Source organism: Lygodium microphyllum, chromosome 18, assembly GCF_053477565.2.
Source record: "Lygodium microphyllum isolate KBCC chromosome 18, Lygodium_microphyllum_v1.1.10, whole genome shotgun sequence".
Taxonomy (NCBI): Eukaryota; Viridiplantae; Streptophyta; class Polypodiopsida; order Schizaeales; family Lygodiaceae; genus Lygodium; species Lygodium microphyllum.
The window spans coordinates 105,646,523-105,669,624 of NC_141152.1; positions in this window are offsets into that span (position 1 = coordinate 105,646,523).

Consider the following 23,102-nt stretch of genomic DNA (forward strand, 5'->3'; position numbering starts at 1 on the left):
ATGCAAATCTTGGAAAGGTAGAGTTAATGTGGCTCCATGCGCATGAATTTGCTAATATTCCTTGGACTCCATCTATGGATCTATTCTGTGCATGCCATGTTTTCAAGCTCGTGAAGCCCGACGTACGAAACATGTGATGTATATGGGGGATAAGTGAAAAGTGTCTCAGAACTTTCTGAGGGATGGTTTGCTCTTGCAAGTCCTATCAATACTTGTGAGCACCATACTTTAGACATGTCTCCATAGTCTTGTACTCTCCTCGAAACAGCACACAATCGTTGATAAATTCATGGATATTGTTGTAGTCCATACTAATGTCGCGCATCATCACGAGCCTCACGCATGGTATTTCCAAGTGGTAATATATGATACTTTAGCAACCTGAAAAGAAATCATAAAACACCTTGAAAAAGCACAATTTTTTTTATAATGGTGCCAAAAAGAAATCAACAAAGCATACGTAGAAGGTACCTGAACAACTGGGTCACACTTGCATCGCTCCACCCGTATTTTACTTGCACACTTAGGAGTGCAAGTAGCATCTTTAGGCGAGATAGTTGGAACCCATCATATAATGGTATGGATGCTTCGTCTCTAAGTGAATCATATGTCTCGGTATCCATGGGCGTCAATGCATCAATCATTGCCTCCATCTCAGGCTCCAAGGTTGTAGGAAAGTTAGAAAGGTTACCTGTCTCCTGTGGTATTGAAAGTATAGACTGGGTAGTGCCTTCCAAGTGGTGGATTGGCTCAAACACTCCATTTATCAGACGCCCACAAACTCCTCTAACTGGCCGCAATAGGTACACTCCTCCTTGGGATGAGACGTCACCTCCCTGTGATGAATTTTATGGCCACATCCAATGTTTCTTTGAAGAGAGGAAGAGAGATAGAGTGGAGCAAAAGATGAGCCTCAACTCATTGTTGTTGTTCTTCCATTATTCTTCCATCATACTAACTGAAAGAGACTTACACACATAGGTATGACTAACCAAGACTAACTGTGGTTAAGTCACTAACTACACCGACTTATTGAATGTCACACGTTGTATATGGTCATATACATAAAGATAGACTGACTGAAGAGTAATGGGAGCTTGATATTCTAACACTCCCCCTCAAGCTCAAACCATATGATAAACTCCAAGTAGCTGTCTAAAAATGAACTTTTTTTTACCAAGAGACTTGGTAAATATGTCTACTACCTGGTCTTCAGTCTTCACATGAATCAAGTTAATCTACCCTATAAGAACCATTTTTTATGAAATGATAGTGAGCCTCAATATGTTTGGACCTAGCATGGTAGACAGGATTGCTAGCAAACATAACACTGCTAATGTTATTGCAATGTAATCTCACTCTGCTTTCGAGCTATATTCTCAAGTATTTCAGTAGTTTCATCAACCAAATTGCTTCACAAGCTGCTAAGGAAGCTCCTCTATACTCAGCTTCTATACTAGACAATGCAACAGTAGGTTGTTTCTTACTATGCCAACTAATCATACTACTTCCCAATCCAAATGCATAACCACTGGTTGACCTCCTGTCATAGGCACAACTAGCCCAATCAGTATCAGTAAACCCTGTTGATCCGGGTTTTTTACAACCCGGATTACTACCACAAAATTTTGGCCAAAGCCCCTATCAAGAGCCTACCATATCACTCTGGGTTTACTCTTCAAGCACTAGGTATGCTACATTGCTTCTCAATTACGATAACTCTAGCAAATGGGGGGAACAAGTTCTTAGGAGGCATGTCAATGTAAAGGGTAAAAGGGATGGTTATCTTAGTGAAGATGAAAATGGATTACACCTAGGAGTTGAGTGAATGCATAGATTTTTCAAAGGACTAGCCTCCAACTACACATGGGCCCCGTTTGCATCACTAAGATTTGGAATCTATCACCATCATTAGAGGACACCTCACCCTTGCACACAAGTCAATATCCACATCATGGTGTCATTTGGATCTTGCACAAAATCTTACAAGCATGGACCCCTTTTGTCACATGCTTATATGTATTTATATACATATGGGGGACTAAAGTCAAAGCAGCTTTTAGAAGCCATTTTTTATAATCTCAATAACTCCCAAGAAAAAGCGAATTTCAAGAAAATTCCCGCGAAGGCCGATTGGTTTCGACCTGATCTACAAAGTTGCAGAATAAACTTTTTTCAAATTCCTCACGGATTTGAAGTTACGAAGGCGCAGACTGCTGGCTACATGCAATTTTCTTCTCTCTTTTACCACACCAACTTTCCACTCTATCCTTCTTGTAAATATATTATAATAATGTGCTTTGGGCACCCACCTCTTGTAATCTAGCTCCATTTTTCTATGTTGTCTACCACCACCCTTGGCTTCTTGCATGATGACCAAGGTGGGGACTTGTCCCATTCACTATGCTCCATATTTTCAAAGATGCCATACATCATCTAGGATTATGTTAATCAAGAAGATTAGCTTAATCTAATCCCTCATGAAGGCTATATAAAGAGCCCATGGAGAATGAAGAAGAAGAAGGGGAAGGAGGACAATGACAAGTCCATGAGAGCATTCTAGAATACCCTCATCTCTTTGAGGGAAGCTATGAGTGAGTTCTTTTATTATGTAGCATAAGGCAAGCTTCTTCTACCTCTTCTTCTCTTGTCTCCCTCTCCTCTCATCTCTCTCTCTTATATTCCAATATGGTGTCTAGTACATATATTCTCTCTTGTAAATTTGTGTCTGGGTTCTCTTGATTCTCTTTGAGAAAAGAAGGAGGGGGGGAATGACAAGTCCATGAGAGCACTCTACAATATCCTCATCTCTTTGAGGTAAGCTATGAGTAAGTTCTTTTATTATGTAGTATAATGGCAAGCTTCCTCTACCTCTTCTTCTATTATCTCTCTCTCTTCTCATCTTCTCATTCCATGTAGTATAATGGCAAGCTTCCTCTACCTCTTCTCCTATTATCTCTCTCTCTTCTCATCTTCTCATTCCATGTAGCATAATGGCAAGCTTCCTCTACCTCTTCTCCTATTATCTCCCTCTCTTCTCATCTTCTCATTCCATGTAGCATAATGGCAAGCTTCTTCTACCTCTTCTCCTCTTGTCTCCCTCTCCTCTCATCTCTCTCTCTTATATTCCAATGTGGTGTCTAGCACATATATTCTCTCTTGTAAATTTGTGTCTTGGCTCTCTTGATTCTCTTTGAGAATAGGGATGTCCTAGCCCATCCTCCCTTTGGCTAGGTGGTGCCCCTCTTTAGTTCTCTTAGTGAGGATTGGAGGTTGGATGGGTAAGAGGCAACCCGTTCATCATTTCAGCCCTCATTTTTTGTGCCCCCGCTGAGGAGTTCTCAAGCTATGCTCTACAACTTCCATGAAGAAAGAAACATCTAAGGAGTTGTCCTCTTCTTCAACGAGTGTTTGTCAAGAAGTCACTAAGGAGGAATCTTCATCAAACCCTATTCAAGGGATTCAGCGCTCAAGAGTACCGCAATGGTCTCCAAAAGAAGCTCAAGAGAAGAAGGATCTTTATCGACAAACGGCACGTATGCGGGTAAAGCAAGTTAATTACACGCATCCTTCTTTGCTTCATGAGAAATCTTGCTCTCATCAAGTCTCTACGTCAAGGCATTGTGTTGAGTGCTTGGTATCTAGTGTAAAGACACTCCCTATGGAGCTTCGTCTTCAAGTGGTGAAGGCGCTATCAAATTCGGGGATTAACAAGTTTTTGGAGGGTGAGTTACACATCAATGGTGTGCGGTATTGGTGAGAGGCTACATATGGTGATGCGCTTCAACTACTACTAGCAAGAAGACTCAAAGTGATTGAGAAGGTAGCTATCGAAGCCTATGAACTTTACAAGGCTGATGATGGTCACACAAAAGCTACGCTAATCAGTGGTGAGCAAATCCTTCGCATCTCTCGAATGGTGGGATCTAAGAGGCCATAGCTTCAACGACACGCTTCATGAAAGTTTGTAGTGTAAATTTGTAGTTAATGCATAAATGACTACTCCTACTTTCTACAACTTTCAATCGGTTCAAAACATTCGGGTGGATGTGTGCATTAGTAGAAAGATACATTTTCAGCAAAGGTTGGTCTTCTATTTTGGAGCTGAGAGGTTGAGAGAGATCTTGTTGTCTCCTGATCCCATAATACTCCCTATTTTGGATTATAACATCTCCTTTAATGTACACATATTCATTCTACTCTAAGTGTATCCCATGAACCATAGGGACTTGTATGGACCTATCCGTCCACTTGCTAGACAAACCGTGCATATAATTGTTAGCACAAAGCTCAGGTTTCAAAATATTATAAGGGTCTTATTGGGCCCTCGTCGTCTTGCTGAGATTAATGCATCTGTAAATCCATTTATTCTACCCTTAATAAGATATGACTTGGGCCTAGACGTATTCATCTTTATTTTGTAGTGAGCTAGATCAACATCTTCCTATCATGGCTTTTCCAAGTTTTTTTGGGCACAAAGGGGAGAAATCTTTGGACTTTTTGGATGACTTAGAAATGGCCTTCCTAGTCACAGGCCGGGATGACGAAGCAACCAAAGTACGGGCCTTTCCTTTAGTTCTAAAGGGTGATGCTCGAGTGTGGTATCAAGCTCTCTCAGAGGCTACAAAGGGTAATTGGGAGGATCTCAAGACCGCATTCATGCACAAGTACCAAGATATAGAGCCACCTGAAGATATTTGGAGACAACTCTTAGATCTTCGTCAAACTATAGCAGGGGAGTACCAAGCATATGAATGCATGTTTATAAAATTGTGGGATAAATGGACAGCATCTTTAGCCGAGGGAGAAAGAGTACCTGATTGCCTTAAGAAAGATTATTTTCTAGCCGGACTCCATCCTCTACTAAGGGAGAAGGTCAAAGGAAAGTTTCCCACATCCTATGAAGAATCAATCACTTATGCGAGGGAGAAAGATAGAAAATTGAAGTATCAAGCCCAGTTGAAGGGGGGAGTTGAGCCCATGCAGGTTTTACCAACCATGACAAGGTCTAGAGAAATAACAGAGGCCCCACCTGAACCAGAGATACCACAGCAAGAGCTCCTACAACGCATTACTAATCAACTCGAAAGCCTTTCATTAAATTTGGTGCAAGGAGTGCGGCCCCCTCCCCTCATAAATGAAGGCAATTGAGGTCCAAGAAGACAAGAAAGAGAGTATGTTTGCTATAATTGTGGGGAGACTGGCCATGGTATGTACTTTTGTCCTCATCCCAGGCGTTTTCCAGGAAATGGGTTCCAACCAAGGAGGGGACAACAAGTGACACCACCTAGGGAAAGGTTTGTTCCACCGAATCCAAGGCCTCCACCACCGGTTCAAGTTCTCCAGCATCCTCGACCACTTGCAGAGGTGCCGCCCTTGCCTGTCCAACCGCCAGAGAATCATGATGTTAGGATAATTAGTTTAGATGAGAGTGATGTCAAAGGGAAGGCCAAAGTAGTAGAGGTTGAAGCAATGCCGGTGAAGAAAGCCCGAAGAATTGAGAAAATGGAGCCTACACCACCAAAGGAGGTTGAAAATATGGAAGAGGAGGCAGAGTCATCAGTGGCTGCAAAGACACGCAACAGTAAAAATAGGAGGGCTCGCTCACGCCGACACATTGAGCCAGATGATTTTCTCTTGGGTAAAAGTACTAGAGCTTATGATTTGCTTGCTGATGTGAGGAATCAAGGGCCAAAAATTTCATGGCCACAATTACTACATCTATCTCCAACAGTGCGGCGACAATGGTCAAAGATGGTAAGCATTAGACCCATGAAGAATAGACATGTGAATGCAATCCAGGCTAGAAAGATGAAAGATATTGTACCTCTAGTGGAAGCCGAAATCAATGGGCAGAGAGTGTCAAAGACATATGTGGATGGAGGTGCAGAGATTTGTGTCATGACGGAAAAGTTGATGCATCGTTTGGGATTAGAGGTAAATGAAACTACTAAATTTGGGGCCAAAATGGCTAACAATGAGGTAGTAAATTGTTTGGGAGTTATAAAGAAAGTCAAGGTAAAGGTGTGTGGAGTGCAATTGGAGCTTGATATGTATGTGATGCCAGTGAAGGGGGATGGCTATCCGCTCATTCTTGGGTGACCATGGCTAATGGGAATGAAAGCCAGACAAGATTGGGAGACAGGGGCTTTAGAGCTCAGGCCACAAAAGGGGCTGCATAAAAAATGGAAGAGCACTATCTACAACATGAAGGAGGGCCGACAGGAGGATCTTGTGTTAGAAACCACCGCTGATGAATGGAGTTCCAGCGAGGGTTGGTCATCTATGACAGAGGGAGAGTCTTCTAATGAGGAGGAAGAAAGCTCTCTAGAAGTGATGGGGATTACATTAAAAGGGCCTTCTAGTAGTGAAATTCCGCAGCAGCTTCCAAAGGTCGAGAAGGAGGGGTTAGAAAAAATGTTGGCTAAGGATCTATCAGTGGAGGAGAAGGCAGCATACATGGAAGTGATGATAAAACACTCTGCACTTTTTATTTCTGATTATGAGCACATCACAGGTGTGACAGCAGTACAACATCACATTAATCTAAAAGAGGGAGCACGGCCAGTAGTGCAGCGACTACGACGATTGGGAGTAGTTCAACAAAACGCTCTACTCACTGAGGTGCAACGACTTTTAAAGGCGGGCTTCATCTATCCAATAGGGGATTCAGAGTGGGTTTCACCTGTGGTGGTGATACCCAAGAAGAATGGAAAATGGAGGATTTGTGTGGACTATAAGCCGCTAAATGCTGCAACAAAGAGAGATCACTTTCCTCTTCCCTTTCAGGATGAAATACTTAACGAGGTGGCCGGGCATGAGAGATACACTGTTTGTGATGGGTATTCAGGTTATTTCCAGATCCGAATAGCTGAGGAGGATCAACAGAAGACCACCTTCATTACACCTTGGGGTTGTTTTGCTTACAAAGTAATGCCATTTGGATTAACAAATGCCCCAGCTACCTTCCAGCGATTCATGAATTATGTCTTCCAGCCATATTTTGGGAAATCCATCAGGGTCTTTATTGATGATTTTTGTATTTATAGTTCTAAGGCTCTACATTTAGGGAAGGTGGATGAAGCTTTCAACCGACTCGCACAAATGGGGGGGCAGTTAAACCATGAGAAGTGTCGCATTGGCGAAAGCAGTGTAACTTTGTTAGGGCATGTCGTAAGTGAGAGGGGCATTGAAGCAGATCCAAACAAAGTTAAGGCCCTATTGGCGGTGCCATCACCATCTTCTGTGAAGCAACTAACCTCTTTCATTCAGAAGGTGCGATATATGGGGCGGTTCATTCATCTCCTCTCCCAATTAATATTTCCACTGCAACAGTTAACCCACTCTGAGGAGCTCCTGTGGAGTGACGAAAGCGAAAGGTGCTTTCACGAGGTGAAGAAGGCTCTTAGCACCCTTCCTATAATTTTACAGCCTTGTTGGGATCAAGAGTTTTTTGTCAACCCGAGTTTTGGGGACAATGCTCTAGGGGCAGCACTAATACAAAAGGATGCTAAAACTGGCCTAATGAGACCGGTTTACTTTTCTAGTAGAGTAATGATAGCATCAGAATGAGGGTACAAGATGGTCGAGCTGATGGTTTTGTCTCTAATGTTTGCTGTAAGGAAGTTTCGTCCTTATCTTCTCCCTAGGCCATTCACAGTGATCACGACAGAAGAGCATTTTCCCTATGCCTTACAGCACATGGATGTTTCAGCTAGAATCGCTAAGTGGGTGATACAACTCCAAGAGTTTGACTACACCTTCAAGGTGGAGGATTCTACTCGAGCTTGCCTAGCTGATTTGTTGACCCATAGATGCCATCAAAAGAAGGAAAAGGAGAAGGGAAAGATAAAAGAGGAGACACCTCCTCTTGAGGAGCCGCCACGGGTGGAGAATGCCCATGCCCTCTACTTCGATGGGGCCTACAAGCGTATTAAAGACAGAGCGGCAGCAGGAATAGTGGTGTTTAGTCCCAAAGGTGACAAACTTTATGGAGAAGGTATCAGCTTGGAGGATGTCCATTCTAACAATGAGGCAGAATATCAAGCCTTGCTTTTAGGTTTGAAGTGGTGTCTCTCACATGGTATCACTCGGCTTAATGTTTTTGGGGATTCTATGCTCATTGTTAAGCAAATGAAAGGAATCTGGGCTTGTAAAAATGATAACTTAGCAGTGAAAATGAGGGAAGCTAAAACTCTCATGAGAAAGCTACAGAAAGCCCAAATCTATTTTGTGCCAAGGCGCACAAATGGCGACGCAGATGCTCTAGCAGCTGAAAAATTGAAAGAGGTAATGATGGGCATCATTACAGTAAAGCTTCCCTTGTTTCAGGGTAAGTTTCAATTACAAGATGTGCTTTATTTTCTCGAGCAAGGTGAGGCACCTACACATATGAGTAAAGGTGAGAAAAGGTGGCTGGCTACTAAGGCCACTAAATACCGCTTGATAAATGATGTGTTGTATTGCAAAGGAAAGGATGCAGTGCTTAGAAGGGTGCCAACAGCAAAGGAGATTATAGATGTGATTAAGAGCTGCCATGAAGGGGTTTGTGGCGGACATTTTGCTCAAGAAATAACCAGCAGAAAGATTCTCCAAGCCGGTTTTGTGTGGCCTAGTCTACATCGAGATGTGCAACATTGGTGCCGCACTTGTGATGATTGCCAAAAGGCCGGACCAAGGAAGCTAGTGCATGAGGAACAAAATCCCATAACTACATATGGCCCATTTGAGAAATGGGGGATTGATGCAATAGGGCCACTCCCACGAACTCAATCTGGCAAGGAATACATCATAATGGGAGTGGACTACATGACGAGGTGGGCAGAGGCTTCAGCAACTAGTAGGATCACAGCCCAAGAAGTGGGAAAATTTGTGTTTGAAAATATTTAATGCAGGTTTGGCACACCTTTGGAAATTATCTCTGATCGGGGTCCTGGTTTTAGGGCAAACCTAGTAGGGGAGCTAATGGAAAGGCTAAAAATCAAGCACAGGCATTCTACTCCCTACTATCCACAGTGTAATGGTTTGGTCGAAAAAGTGAATGGGCTGATTTGTAAGATAATTACCAAGCAGGTACACATGCACCCCAAGCATTGGGATAAAAAATTGAATGCAGCTCTTTGGGCCTACAGGACTTCATTCAGAACCTCACTTGGCTATACTCCATTTCACCTCGTCTATGGCCAAGAAGCTTTGCTTCCTATAGAGGTGGAACTGGCCAGTTTGCGTGTTTTAGTAGCCATTCAAGAGAAGAATCAAGATAAGAAGTTAGAGGAAAGGATCTTGGATCTAGAGAGGCTGGAGTTAGATAGAGAAGCAGCAGTCCAACACTATTCCATGCAGGCTCAAGAGAGGAGGAAGACCTTTAATAAGAAGCTGGCTAGCAAACACATAAGGGAAGGATCACTTGTGCTACGTTATGATAATCGCTTTGATAACAGAAAGGATGCTAAACTTGTGTTCAAGTGGGAAGGGCCATTCATGGTCATAAGGAGATATCCAAATGGCAGCTATAAGCTAGGTGACATGGATGGGAAGGTTCACAAGACAAGGGTAAATGGATGGCGACTGAAGCCTTATTTTCAAAGAAATATGAACACTTTGGAGCAATCATTCAATGAAGAGCCACCAATGAGGGGGTGCAGTCCTCCTTGCTCTATTGGACCATCATTATCAAGCTAGAGGCATGAATACCTCTAGCCTAAGGGGAGGGATAATGATCCGGGTTTTTTACAACCCGGATTACTACCACAAAATTTTGGCCAAAGCCCCTATCAAGAGCCTACCATATCACTCTGGGTTTACTCTTCAAGCACTAGGTATGCTACATTGCTTCTCGATTACGATAACTCTAGCAAATGGGGGGGAACAAGTTCTTAGGAGGCATGTCAATGTAAAGGGTAAAAGGGATGGTTATCTTAGTGAAGATGAAAATGGATTACACCTAGGAGTTGAGTGAATGCATAGATTTTTCAAAGGACTAGCCTCCAACTACACATGGGCTCCGTCTGCATCACTAAGATTTGGAATCTATCACCATCATTAGAGGACACCTCACCCTTGCACACAAGTCAATATCCACATCATGGTGTCATTTGGATCTTGCACAAAAGCTTACAAGCATGGACCCCTTTTGTCACATGCTTATATGTATTTATATACATATGGGGGACTAAAGTCAAAGCAGCTTTTAGAAGCCATTTTTTATAATCTCAATAACTCCCAAGAAAAAGCGAATTTCAAGAAAATTCTCGCGAAGGCCGATTGGTTTCGACCTGATCTACAAAGTTGCAGAATAAACTTTTTTCAAATTCCTCACGGATTTGAAGTTAATAAGGCACAGACTGCTCGCTACATGCAATTTTCTTCTCTCTTTTACCACACCAACTTTCCACTCTATCCTTCTTGTAAATATATTATAATAATGTGCTTTGGGCACCCACCTCTTGTAATCTAGCTCCATTTTTCTATGTTGTCTACCACCACCCTTGGCTTCTTGCATGATGACCAAGGTGGGGACTTATCCCATTCACTATGCTCCATATTTTCAAAGATGCCATACATCATCTAGGATTATGTTAATCAAGAAGATTAGCTTAATCTAATCCCTCATGAAGGCTATATAAAGAGCCCATGGAGAATGAAGAAGAAGAAGGGGAAGGAGGACAATGACAAGTCCATGAGAGCATTCTAGAATACCCTCATCTCTTTGAGGGAAGCTATGAGTGAGTTCTTTTATTATGTAGCATAAGGCAAGCTTCTTCTACCTCTTCTTCTCTTGTCTCCCTCTCCTCTCATCTCTCTCTCTTATATTCCAATATGGTGTCTAGTACATATATTCTCTCTTGTAAATTTGTGTCTGGGTTCTCTTGATTCTCTTTGAGAAAAGAAGGAGGGGGGGAATGACAAGTCCATGAGAGCACTCTACAATATCCTCATCTCTTTGAGGTAAGCTATGAGTAAGTTCTTTTATTATGTAGTATAATGGCAAGCTTCCTCTACCTCTTCTCCTATTATCTCTCTCTCTTCTCATCTTCTCATTCCATGTAGTATAATGGCAAGCTTCCTCTACCTCTTCTCCTATTATCTCCCTCTCTTCTCATCTTCTCATTCCATGTAGCATAATGGCAAGCTTCTTCTACCTCTTCTCCTCTTGTCTCCCTCTCCTCTCATCTCTCTCTCTTATATTCCAATGTGGTGTCTAGCACATATATTCTCTCTTGTAAATTTGTGTCTTGGCTCTCTTGATTCTCTTTGAGAATAGGGATGTCCTAGCCCATCCTCCCTTTGGCTAGGTGGTGCCCCTCTTTAGTTCTCTTAGTGAGGATTGGAGGTTGGATGGGTAAGAGGCAACCCGTTCATCATTTCAGCCCTCACATGTCAAGTCAAGGGATTTTCCATATGCATAAAATAGCCCATAATCTGTAGTACCCGTTACATATCTCATGATCCTCCTAACTGCATCTAAATGTGGTTTGCGAGGCTTCTACATGAATTGACTAATCAGCCCCACTGCATAACATAAGTGAGGACTGGAAATAGTCAAATATATCAAGCTGCCTACCATTTGTCGATACATGGTCACATTCTCTATGTCATTCCCAACATCAATCTACAACTTGACATTCTGATCAAGAGGTTTCTCCATAGGCTTTCATTCAGCCATACCATACTTCTATAACATGTCATGAGCATACTATTTCTGTAGCAGCCATATAACTTGAGCCGTAGAGACTACCTTGATCCCAAGAAAATACTTTAGTTCACCAAGGTCTTTGACTCTGAATTCAACTTGTAAACAGGATTTAATTTCAGCAATGCCCTCTTCATCATCTTAGTGATGATAAGATCATCTACATAAACCACTAGAAACACATATCCATGATCTGTCTTCTTCATAAACAGACTATGATCTGCATCACCCAATCTAAATCCATGTTGCTGTAAATAATTGTTGATACGAGCATTCCATACTCTAGGTGCCTGTTTTAACCCATATAAAGCCCTTTTCAGCTTACATACATGTGTAGAAAAGTGCGGGTAAGCATAGCCTTCAAGCGGCTCCGTATATACTTCCTCAACCAAATCACCATTCAAGAAAGCATTCTTGACCTCCATTTGCCATAATTTCTAGCCTTTGCGTACTCACAAAGCAATGACAGTTCTGATTGTTGCCATTTTAGCCACCGAACTAAAAGTCTCCTCATAGTCAAGGCCATATTACTGTGCATACCCTTTTGCAACCAGCTTGGCCTTATAGCATTCTCACAAACCATCTCACTTGCACTTAACCTTGTTCACCCATTTGCAACCAATGGGGACTTTGCCTTCAGGCAACTCAACCAATACCCATGTCTCATTTTCAGCTTGGGCTGCATACTCCTCATCCATGGCAGCACACCAGTTATCATTTATAACTGCATTATCAAACTTTGTTGGTTCTTTGTAATATGTCACACTAGCCATATATGCATAATGGTGGGCTGAATAACCAGTATATGTAAACCTATCATTTGTTTTTCTAACTCTCTCAGATCTCCATAACTATGGCTCACTCTCAGCTTGCCTCTCATGAGGTGGAACATAACGACTCTACCTTGCTCCAGGAGTCATAATAGATGGAATGCCCAACTCACTATCCAAACCGTCGCTATTAGATGACTCATAACTTGCTGTAAGTGGACTTGTCACATACTCAAGCATCTTTTCTTTTTCCTTATCCAATCTCCCCCTCACTGACATATCCATGTCACTGGATGTAGGAGTATGAGTCCGCAAGCGTCTTGACCAAGGACTTACTGTAGGTGACCCATCACCTGTAGGACCACTCATAGATGTACTCACTGTAGGTGTATTTTTAGCATTACTAGTGCTGGCTCATCCATCACTAACCACTGTAACATGATTACCATACCACTATGCCAGCTCATAAAAAACATCTCTACTAATTAGTGTCTCATGTTTAGACAGTACATAATACTTGTAAGTTTTCTGGTCTTGTGCATAACCAAGGAACACACACTTAACAGCTTTAGGATCCAATTTCTTCCTCTTCTCATCAAGAACATGCACGTATTCAATGCTCCTAAATACCTTCAAGTGTGAAATTTCAGGTTTATGACCATACAACTTCTCATATGAAGTTACATCATGAGTCCCTACTATAGGGGTTCTATTCAACAAATAGATAGTAGTCACTATTGCTTTAGCCCAATAACCATTTGGCAAACTCTTCTCATTCAGCATAGCTCTTTCTGATTCCATCAATACCATGTTTTTCCTTTCTCCTACACCATTTTGCTATTGTGTATATGTGTAAATTAACTGTCTTCTGATCCCATGTTTAGCAAGGTACATGTCAAATAGAGATATATTCTCCACCTCCATCTGATCTGAGACATGAAATTTTATAGCTCAACTCATTTTCAGCATGCTTCTTGAAATCCTTGAATGTATTGTTAGATATGCTCAATGCCCCATCCTCATAAGGTGCCACCAATGATCCATGGTGCTCAAAGTTCTACGGCCCCCATAAGCCATATGTGAGCCTAGGAGTCCTGAGTTGTATGTCAAATGAGGTCTATGTGTTCGAATGGCAAAAAGGTGACCATTGTGGGTCTAATATTTGGGTTAGATAGAGTAGTTAAGCTGGTAGCAACTCGAGGCACATTGCATCGAGTTGCGGAATAAGAGATTTATTAAGGGCCCTAGCCAATGGTAAAGGAAATATTCCCAGAATATTTCATGGCCAACTAGTGGAGGTACACATGGAAGGTCAATAGACACATGGGTACATGGAAGGTCAATAGCACAGGTGCATATGGAAGGTCATCCATCATGACCCCCTTCACAAGCTATAAAAGCTAAACCCCTTCACAGCCATCTATTATCCATCTTTCACCCAGTCAGAGTTGTTCCAGCTAGTCTTAAGCTCTTCATCTATCTTCCATCTAGATCGCCATCTAAGCTTCACAGTGGAAGCGCATGGGTGGACAGAGCCATCTTTGTATCAGTTGCTTGGAGATAAAGAAATTTTGTTATTATCCTCTTCTCTGTTGTGTACTCTCTATCTCTTTCTCAGATTCTGTTCGTTGCACCGTGTAATTTTTTACATGGTATCAGAGCCTGAGGGCTCTATGGATTGAAGAGTGCACAAGTGGCAAAGGCTTCAACAACAAAGAGGAACAACGTCATCTTCCGGAAGCGGTTCTGGCGCATCAGAAAGCGGTGCAGGAGGTGGTGTTGCTGTACCGACTATTCAAACACTGAGGATTCGTCCACCAATGTTCAACGAATGAAAGTTAGATGGTACAAACTAGACCCTGTGGAAGTTTAAAATTACAACTATCCTTGATTTTTATGAGCTTTTGGAGACTGAGCTGGGGACTGATGTAGAACCATAGCCTACCCCCAACCCATCAAATCCTAGTGTGATGATTGCTCTAAATGCAGATCTTCTATGAGCTTGGAAATGAAGGAATGCAAATGCATTATGTGCCTTAGTTACAAGCTATTCTGACAATGTTTTGACTTTGATTCAACATGCAACCAAAGCATCAGAGGCTTGGAATGTACTGAGAAGTCAGTATGAAATGCAAAACCAAACAAGGATTAAAAACTTGGAGAATCAACTAGCAATGGAGAAGTTTGTTGAAGGAGAGACACCTAAAGCATTCATCACTCGGATTAAGAATCTGCGCGACCAGATGGTTGGCACTGGGATACAAAAGACTAGCAAAGAGCTAGCTCAGAGGTGTCTTTTGATTTGTCCACAAAAGTTTGATGGACTAGTACCTGCGCTTAATACTCAAGTGAGACCTCAACCTTTGAATTTTGAGGAGTTTTGTGCATTTTTGTTGGAGAAGGAGTCAAGGATGAAAGCTGGAGAAGGAAGCAACAATGGAGATGTTGCATTCTCTGCCAATGCAAAAGGCAAAGGTGGTTCCTCCAACAAAAATGATGGGGACAAAAAGAAGAAGGGCGATTAAGAAGAAGTTTCAAGGAGAATGCTTCTACTGCAAGAAGAAAGGACATGCAATCACATATTGTCATGTCAAGAAGACAAATGAAAAGAATGGTACCCTTGAAAGTAAAGGGAAAGAGACAAACAATATGGCTGAAGCAGAGTTGGACTTATTCATGGCGACCATTGAGGAAGTGTGCTCCTCGGCACAAGAAGAATCTACCACTGAATCATGGGTGTTGGATAGTGGGGCCTCCCGTCACATGACCAACAAGAAAGCTCTATATAGTTCTATGCAGCCTCTAGAAGAATCCATCACTGTGATGGTTAGAAATTATGCAAAATGCCCTGCTACGGGCACAAATACTATTTCTTTTGTTATTGCAAATGGTGAAGTCAAAAAGATTTCAGATGTGTTGTATGTTCTTGAAATTACGAGAAATCTATTATGAGTTGTTGTCATAACTGATCTTGGTCATGAAGTGAGGTTCAAGAAGACGTATAGAAATTCTTGAGAGTGCTGGAAGAAATGTTGGCAAAGGAGAAAGAAAGAACAACCTGTATGAGCTAAGTGCTCTTACAGCCACTGCTGGAGTGGGCACAAGTAAGCTATGGCATGAAAGGTTTGGACACATCGGATTCGCAGTGTTGAAGGAGATGCAAAAGCAAGGTATGGTTGCTCACCTACCTACAAGAATGAATTGAAGGAACCATGTGAAGCTTGTATGATGGGCAAGCAACAAAGAAAGACATTTCCACAAGAAAGCAAGAATAGAGCATAGGGTCCTCTAGAGTTGGTGCATGCTCACTTGTGTGGTAAGATGTCTGCACAAGCCTTAGGGGGATCTTCTTATTTTATGTTGATTGTCGACGACTACAGTAGGAAGATGTGGGTGTACTTCCTTCGTGATAAGGCTCAAGCTTTTGGTAAGTTTAAAGCATGGCTAAGACTTGTTGAGAATGAAACAAGGAAAAGTGTGAAGAACTTTAGAACAGATGGTGGTGGTGAGTTCAACTCAAAGGATTTTAAAGACTTTTGCAAGAGCAAAGGGATCACGCTGATCCGGGTTTTTTACAACCTGGATTACTACCACAAAATTTGGCCAAAACCCCTATCAAGAGCTTACCATATCACTTTGGGTTTACTCTTCAAGCACTAGGTATGCTACATTGCTTCTCGATTATGATAACTCTAGCAAATGGGGGGGAACAAGTTCTTAGGAGGCATGTCAATGTAAAGGGTAAAAGGAATGGTTATCTTAGTGAAGATGAAAATGGATTACACCTAGGAGTTGAGTGAGTGCATAGATTTTTCAAAGGACTAGCCTCCAACTACACATGGGCTCTGTCTGCATCACTAAGATTTGGAATCTATCACCATCATTAGAGGAAACCTCACCCTATCACACAAGTCAATATCCACATCATGGTGTCATTTGGATATTGCACAAAAGCTTACAATCATGGACCCCTTTTGTCACATGCTTATATGTATTTATATACATATGGGGGACTAAAGTCAAAGCATCTTTTGGAAGCCATTTTTTATAATCTCAATAACTCCCAAGAAAAAGCGAATTTCAAGAAAATTCCCACACTGCCCAATCGGTTTTGACCTGGTCTGCAAAGTTGCAGAAGAAACTTTTTTCAGATTCTTCACGGATTTGAAGTTACAAAGGCACAGACTGCTGGCTATATGCAATTTGCTTCTCTCTTTCACCACACCAACTTTCCACTCTATCCTTCTTGTAAATATATTATAATAATGTGCTTTGGGCACCCACCTCTTGTAATCTAGCTCCATTTCTCTATTTTGTCTACCACCACCCTTGGCTTCTTGCATGATGACCAAGGTGGGGACTTGTCCCATCCACTATTCTCCATATTTTCAAAGATGCCATACATCATCTAGGTTTATGTTAATCAAGAAGATTAGCTTAATCTAATCCCTCATGGAGGCTATATAAAGAGCCCATGGAGAATGAAGAGGGGAAGAATGACAATGACAAGCCCATGAGAGCAATCTAGAATACCCTCATCTCTTTGAGGTGAGCTATGAGTGAGTTCTTTTATTATGTAGCATAATGGCAAGCTTCCTCTACCTCTTCTCCTATTATCTCCCTCTCTTCTCATCTTCTCATTCCATGTAGCATAATGGCAAGCTTCCTCTATCTCTTCTCCTATTATCTCCCTCTCCTCTCATCTCTCTCTCATACTCTAATATGGTGTCTAGTACATATATTCTCTCTTGTAAATTTGTGTCTTGGTTCTCTTGATTCTCTTTGAGAAAAAGGATGTCCTAGCCCATCCTCCCTTTGGCTAAGTGGTGCCCCTCTTTAGTTCTCTTAGTGAGGATTGGAGGTTGGATGGGTAAGAGGCAACCCGTTCATCATTTCAGCCCTCATTTTTGGTGCCCCCGCTGAGGACATTCTCAACCACAATTCTCTACCTCCTTATGTGGGATGATACAACATATGGCGGTGCATCCTCTACAACAAGTTCCCCAAGTGGCTCTTCCTCAACACCTTCACCAACTGTTTTGAAGATGGTCGAAGTCCACGACTCCCACAATGGTCTCCCAAGGAAGCCCAAGAAAGGAATTGTGCCTATCGGATGATGGCACATATGCGGGTAAAAGGTGTTCACCTTAGAAATTTCATTCTCTCACAACGGAAAAAATCATGTTGCCATCAATTGCTAGGTTCTCATAATTGTAGTGAGTGTTTTGCAAACAAAGTAAAGGCCCTTCTGGGAGGTCCTCGTCTCCAAATCATCAAATCCCTCTCTCTCTCTGGCCTAATCCACATCAAAGGAGAACAACTATGCATGAACGGTGTGGAGTTTTGTAGAAGTGAAAAGTATGAAGACTACCTTCAACTGTTGTTAGCTCGAAGGTTGGGTGTGGTTGAAAAGGTGGCCATCACATCTTATGAAATATATGTCACCGAGGATGGATACACTAAGACAAGAACAATCATTGGTGAGCAGATTCTCTCTATAGCAAAGTTGGTGGGTTCCAGAAAGAAACACTCTGGGGGAAATCCTTCATAATTCAAGAAAGTGCATTCCCTCTACTCCCTTAAGTAGTCTCCACTCATGAATAATAATAATGGCCTGAATTTCTACACCTTCCACTCTGTACAAAACATCCGAGTTAATGTATGCATTAGTAGGAAGATTTTCTTCCAGCAGCGTCTTGTCATGTACTTTGGGGCTGAAAGATTAAGGGAGATTCTAGTATCACTACAACCTATAATCTTTCCAATGCTAGACTACAATGCATCCTTCGATGTACATGTCTTTATCTTATTATAATAGTTTCTCATAAATCACTACGAGTTGTATGGACCTATCCATCCACGTGCTATGCAAACTGTGCATATTGTAGCCAGCATAAAGCTTAGATTCCAAGGCATTATTAGAAGCATAATGGGGCCTAGACGTCTTGCTGAAATCAATGCATCTGTGAACCCATTCATCCTTCCCCTCATAAAATACAACTTAAGTCTAGACGTTTTCATCTTCGTACTCTGCTAAGGCAACATGGCATTTCCAAGTTTTTTTGGGCACAAAGGGGAGAAAGCTCTAGACTTTTTGGATGACTTAGAAATGGCCTTCCTAGTCACAGGCCGGGATGATGAAGCAACCAAAGTACGGGCCTTCCCTTTAGTTCTAAAGGGTGATGCTCGAGTGTGCTATCAAGCTCTCTCAAAGGCTACAAGGGGTAATTGGGAGGATCTCAAGACCACATTCATGCACAAGTACCAAGATAGAGAGCCACCTGAAGATATTTGGAGACAACTCTTAGATCTTCGCCAAAACTTACCAGGGGAGTACCAAGCATATGAAGGCATGTTTATAAAATTGTGGGATAAATGGACAACCTCCTTAGCCGAGGGAGAAAGAGTACTTCATTGCCTTAAGAAAGATTGTTTTCTAGCCAGACTTCATCCTCTACTAACGGAGAAGGTGAAAGGAAAGTTTTCCACATCCTATGAAGAATCAGTCACTTATGCCAGGGAGAAAGATAGAAAATTGAAGTATCAAGCCCAGTTGAAGGGGGGAGTTCAGCCCATGCAGGTTTTACCATCCATGCCAAGGCCTAGAGAAATAGCAGAGGTCCCACCTGAACCGGAGATGCCACAGCAAGAGCTCCTACAACGCATTATTAATCAACTTGAAAGCCTTTCGTTAAATTTGGTGCAAGGAGTACGACCCCCTCCCCTCATAAATGAAGGCAATCGAGGTCCAAGGAGACAAGAAAGAGAGTATGTTTGCTATAATTTTGGGGATACTGGCCATGGTATGTACTTTTGCCCTCATCCTAGGCATTTTCCAAGAAATGGATTCCAACCAAGAAGGAGGGGACAACAAGTGACACCACCTAGGGAAAGGTTTGTTCCACCGGATCCAGGGCCTCCACCGCCGATTTAAGTTCTCTAGCATCCTCGACCACTTGCAGAGGTGCCGCCCTTGCCTGTCCAACCGCCAGAGAATCATGATGTTAGGATAATTAGTTTAGATGAGAGTGATGTCAAAGGGAAGGCCAAAGTAGTAGAGGTTGAAGCAATGCCGGTGAAGAAAGCCCGGAGAATTGAGAGAATGGAGCCTACACCACCAAAGGAGGTTGAAAATATAGAAGAGGAGGCAGAGTCATCAATGGCTGCAAAGGCACACAACAGTAAAAAGAGGAGGGCTTGCTCATACCGACACATTGAGCCAGATGATTTTTCCCTGGGTAAAGGTACTAGAGCTTATGATTTGCTTGCTGATGTGAGGAATCAAGGGCCAAAAATTTCATGGCCACAATTACTACATCTATCTCCAACAGTGCGACGACAATGGTCAAAGATGGTAAGCATTAGACCCATGAAGAATAGACATGTGAATGCAATCCAGGCTAGAAAGATGAAAGATATTGTGCCTCTTGTGGAAGCCAAAATCAATGGGCAGAGAGTGTCAAAGACATATGTGGATGGAGGTGTAGAGATTTGTGTCATGACGGAAAAGTTAATGCATCATTTGGGATTAGAGGTAAATGAAACTACTAAATTTGGGGCCAAAATGGCTAACAATGAAGTAGTAAATTGTTTGGGAGTTATAAAGAAAGTCAAGGTAAAGGTGTGTGGAGTGCAATTGAAGCTTGACATGTATGTGATGCCAGTGAAGGGGGACAACTATCCGCTCATTCTTGGGCGACCATGGCTAATGGGAATGAAAGCTAGACAAGATTGGGAGACAGGGGCTTTAGAGCTAAGGCCACAAAAGGGGCTGCAGAAAAAATGGAAGAGCACTATCTACAACATGAAGGAGGGCCGACAGGAGGATCTTGTGTTAGAGACCACCGTTGATGAATGGAGTTCCAGCGAGGGTTGGTCATCTATGAGAGAGGGAGAGTCTTCTAATGAGGAGGAAGAAAGCTCTCTAGAAGTGATGGGGATTACATTAAAAGGGCCTTCTAGTAGTGAAATTCCATAGCAGCTTCCAAAGGTCGAGAAGGAGAGGTTAGAAAAAATGTTGGCTAAGGATCTATCAATTGAGGAGAAGGCAGCCTACATGGAAGTGGTGATAAAACACTCTGCACTTTTTATTTTTGATTACGAACACATCACAGGTGTGACAGCAGTACAACATCACATTAATCTAAAAGAGGGAGCACGGCCAGTGGTGCAGCGACTACGACGATTGGGAGTAGTTCAACAAAACGCTCTACTCACTGAGGTGCAACGACTTTTGAAGGCAGGCTTCATCTATCCAATAGGGGACTCAGAGTGGGTTTCACCTGTGGTGGTGATACCCAAGAAGAATGGAAAATGGAGGATTTGTGTGGATTACAAGCCGCTAAATGCTGCAACTAAGAGAGATCACATTCCTCTTCCCTTTCAGGATGAAATACTCAACGAGGTGGCCGCGCATGAGAGATACACTGTTTGTAAAAGTGAATGGGTTGATTTGTAAGATAATTACCAAGCAAGTACACATGCACCCCAAGCACTGGGATAAAAAATTGAGTGCAGCTCTTTGGGCCTACAAGACTTCATTTAGAACCTCACTTGACTATACTCCATTTCACCTCCTCTATGGCCAAGAGGCTTCGCTTCCTATAGAGGTGGAACTGGCTAGTTTGCGTGTTTTAGTAGCCAATCGAGAGAAGAATCAAGATAAGAAGTTAGAGGACCCGATCTTGGATCTAGAGAGGTTGGAGTTAGACAGAGAAGCAACAGTCCAACACTATTCCATGCAGGCTGAAGAGAGAAGGAAGACATTTAATAAGAAGCTGGCTAGCAAACACATAAGGGAAGGATCACTTGTGCTACGTTATGATAACCGCTCTGATAACAGAAAGGATGCTAAACTTGTGTTCAAGTGGGAAGGGCCATTCATGGTCATAAGGAGATATCCAAATGGTAGCTATAAGCTAGGTGACATGGATGGGAAGGTTCACAAGACAAGGGTAAATGGATGGCGACTGAAGCCTTATTTTCAAAGAAATATGAACATTTTGGAGCAGTCATTCAATGAAGAGCCACAAATGAGGGGGTGCAGTCCACCTTGCTCTATTGGACCATCATTATTAAGCTAGAGGCATGAATACCTCTAGCCTAAGGGGATGGCTAATGATCCGGGTTTTTTACAACCTGGATTACTACCACAGAATTTGGCCAAAACCCCTATCAAGATCTTACCATATCACTTTCGGTTTACTCTTCAAGCATTAGGTATGCTACATTGCTTCTCGATGATGATAACTCTAGCAAATGGGGGGAACAAGTTCTTAGGAGGCATGTCAATGTAAAGGGTAAAAGGAATGGTTATCTTAGTGAAGATGAAAATGGATTACACCTAGGAGTTGATTGAGTGCATAGATTTTTCAAAGGACTAGCCTCCAACTACACATGGGCTCCGTCTGCATCACTAAGATTTGGAATCTATCACCATCATTAGAGGACACCTCACCCTAGCACACAAGTCAATATCCACATCATGGTGTCATTTGGATCTTGTACAAAAGCTTACAAGCATGGACCCCTTTTGTCACATGCTTATATGTATTTATATACATATGGGGGACTAAAGTCAAAGCAACTTTTGGAAGCCGTTTTTTATCATCTCAATAACTCCCAAGAAAAAGCGAATTTCAAGAAAATTCCCGCGTTACCCGATTGTTTTGACCTGGTCTGCAAAGTTGCAGAAGAAACTTTTTTCAGATTCTTCATGGATTTGAAGTTACAAAGGGCAGACTGCTGGCTATATGCAATTTGCTTCTCTCTTTCACCACACCAACTTTCCACTCTATCCTTCTTGTAAATAAATTATAATAATGTGCTTTGGGCACCCACCTCTTGTAATCTAGCTCCATTTCTCTATTTTGTCTACCACCACCCTTGGCTTCTTGCATGATGACCAAGGTGGGGACTTGTCCCATCCACTATTCTCCATATTTTCAAAGATGCCATACATCATCTAGGATTATGTTAATCAAGAAGATCAGCTTAATCTAATCCCTCATGGAGGCTATATAAAGAGCCCATGGAGAATGAAGAGGGGAAGTAGGACAATGACAAGCCCATGAGAGTACTCTAGAATACCCTCATCTCTTTGAGGTGAGCTATGAGTGAGTTCTTTTATTATGTAGCATAATGGCAAGCTTCCTCTACCTCTTCTCCTATTATCTCCCTCTCTTCTCATCTTCTCATTCCATGTAGCATAATGGCAAGCTTCCTTTATCTCTTCTCCTATTATCTCCCTCTCCTCTCATCTCTCTCTCATACTCTAATATGGTGTCTAGTACATATATTCTCTCTTGTAAATTTGTGTCTTGGTTCTCTTGATTCTCTTTGAGAAAAAGGAAGTCCTAGCCCATCCTCCCTTTGGCTAGGTGGTGCCCCTCTTTAGTTCTCTTAGTGAGGATTGGAGGTTGGATGGGTAAGAGGCAACCCGTTCATCATTTCAGCCCTCAACGCTTCAATTGATGACGCCTCACAGACCTTAGCAGAATGGTGTTGTGGAACATTGTGGAGATGTCAAGATGCATGCTAAAGGGCAAGGGATTGCCTAACCATTTTTGGGCTGAAGCTGTTAGTGCTGCAATCTACATTTTAAATCGGAGCTACACAAAGGCTCTCAAGGAAAAAACACC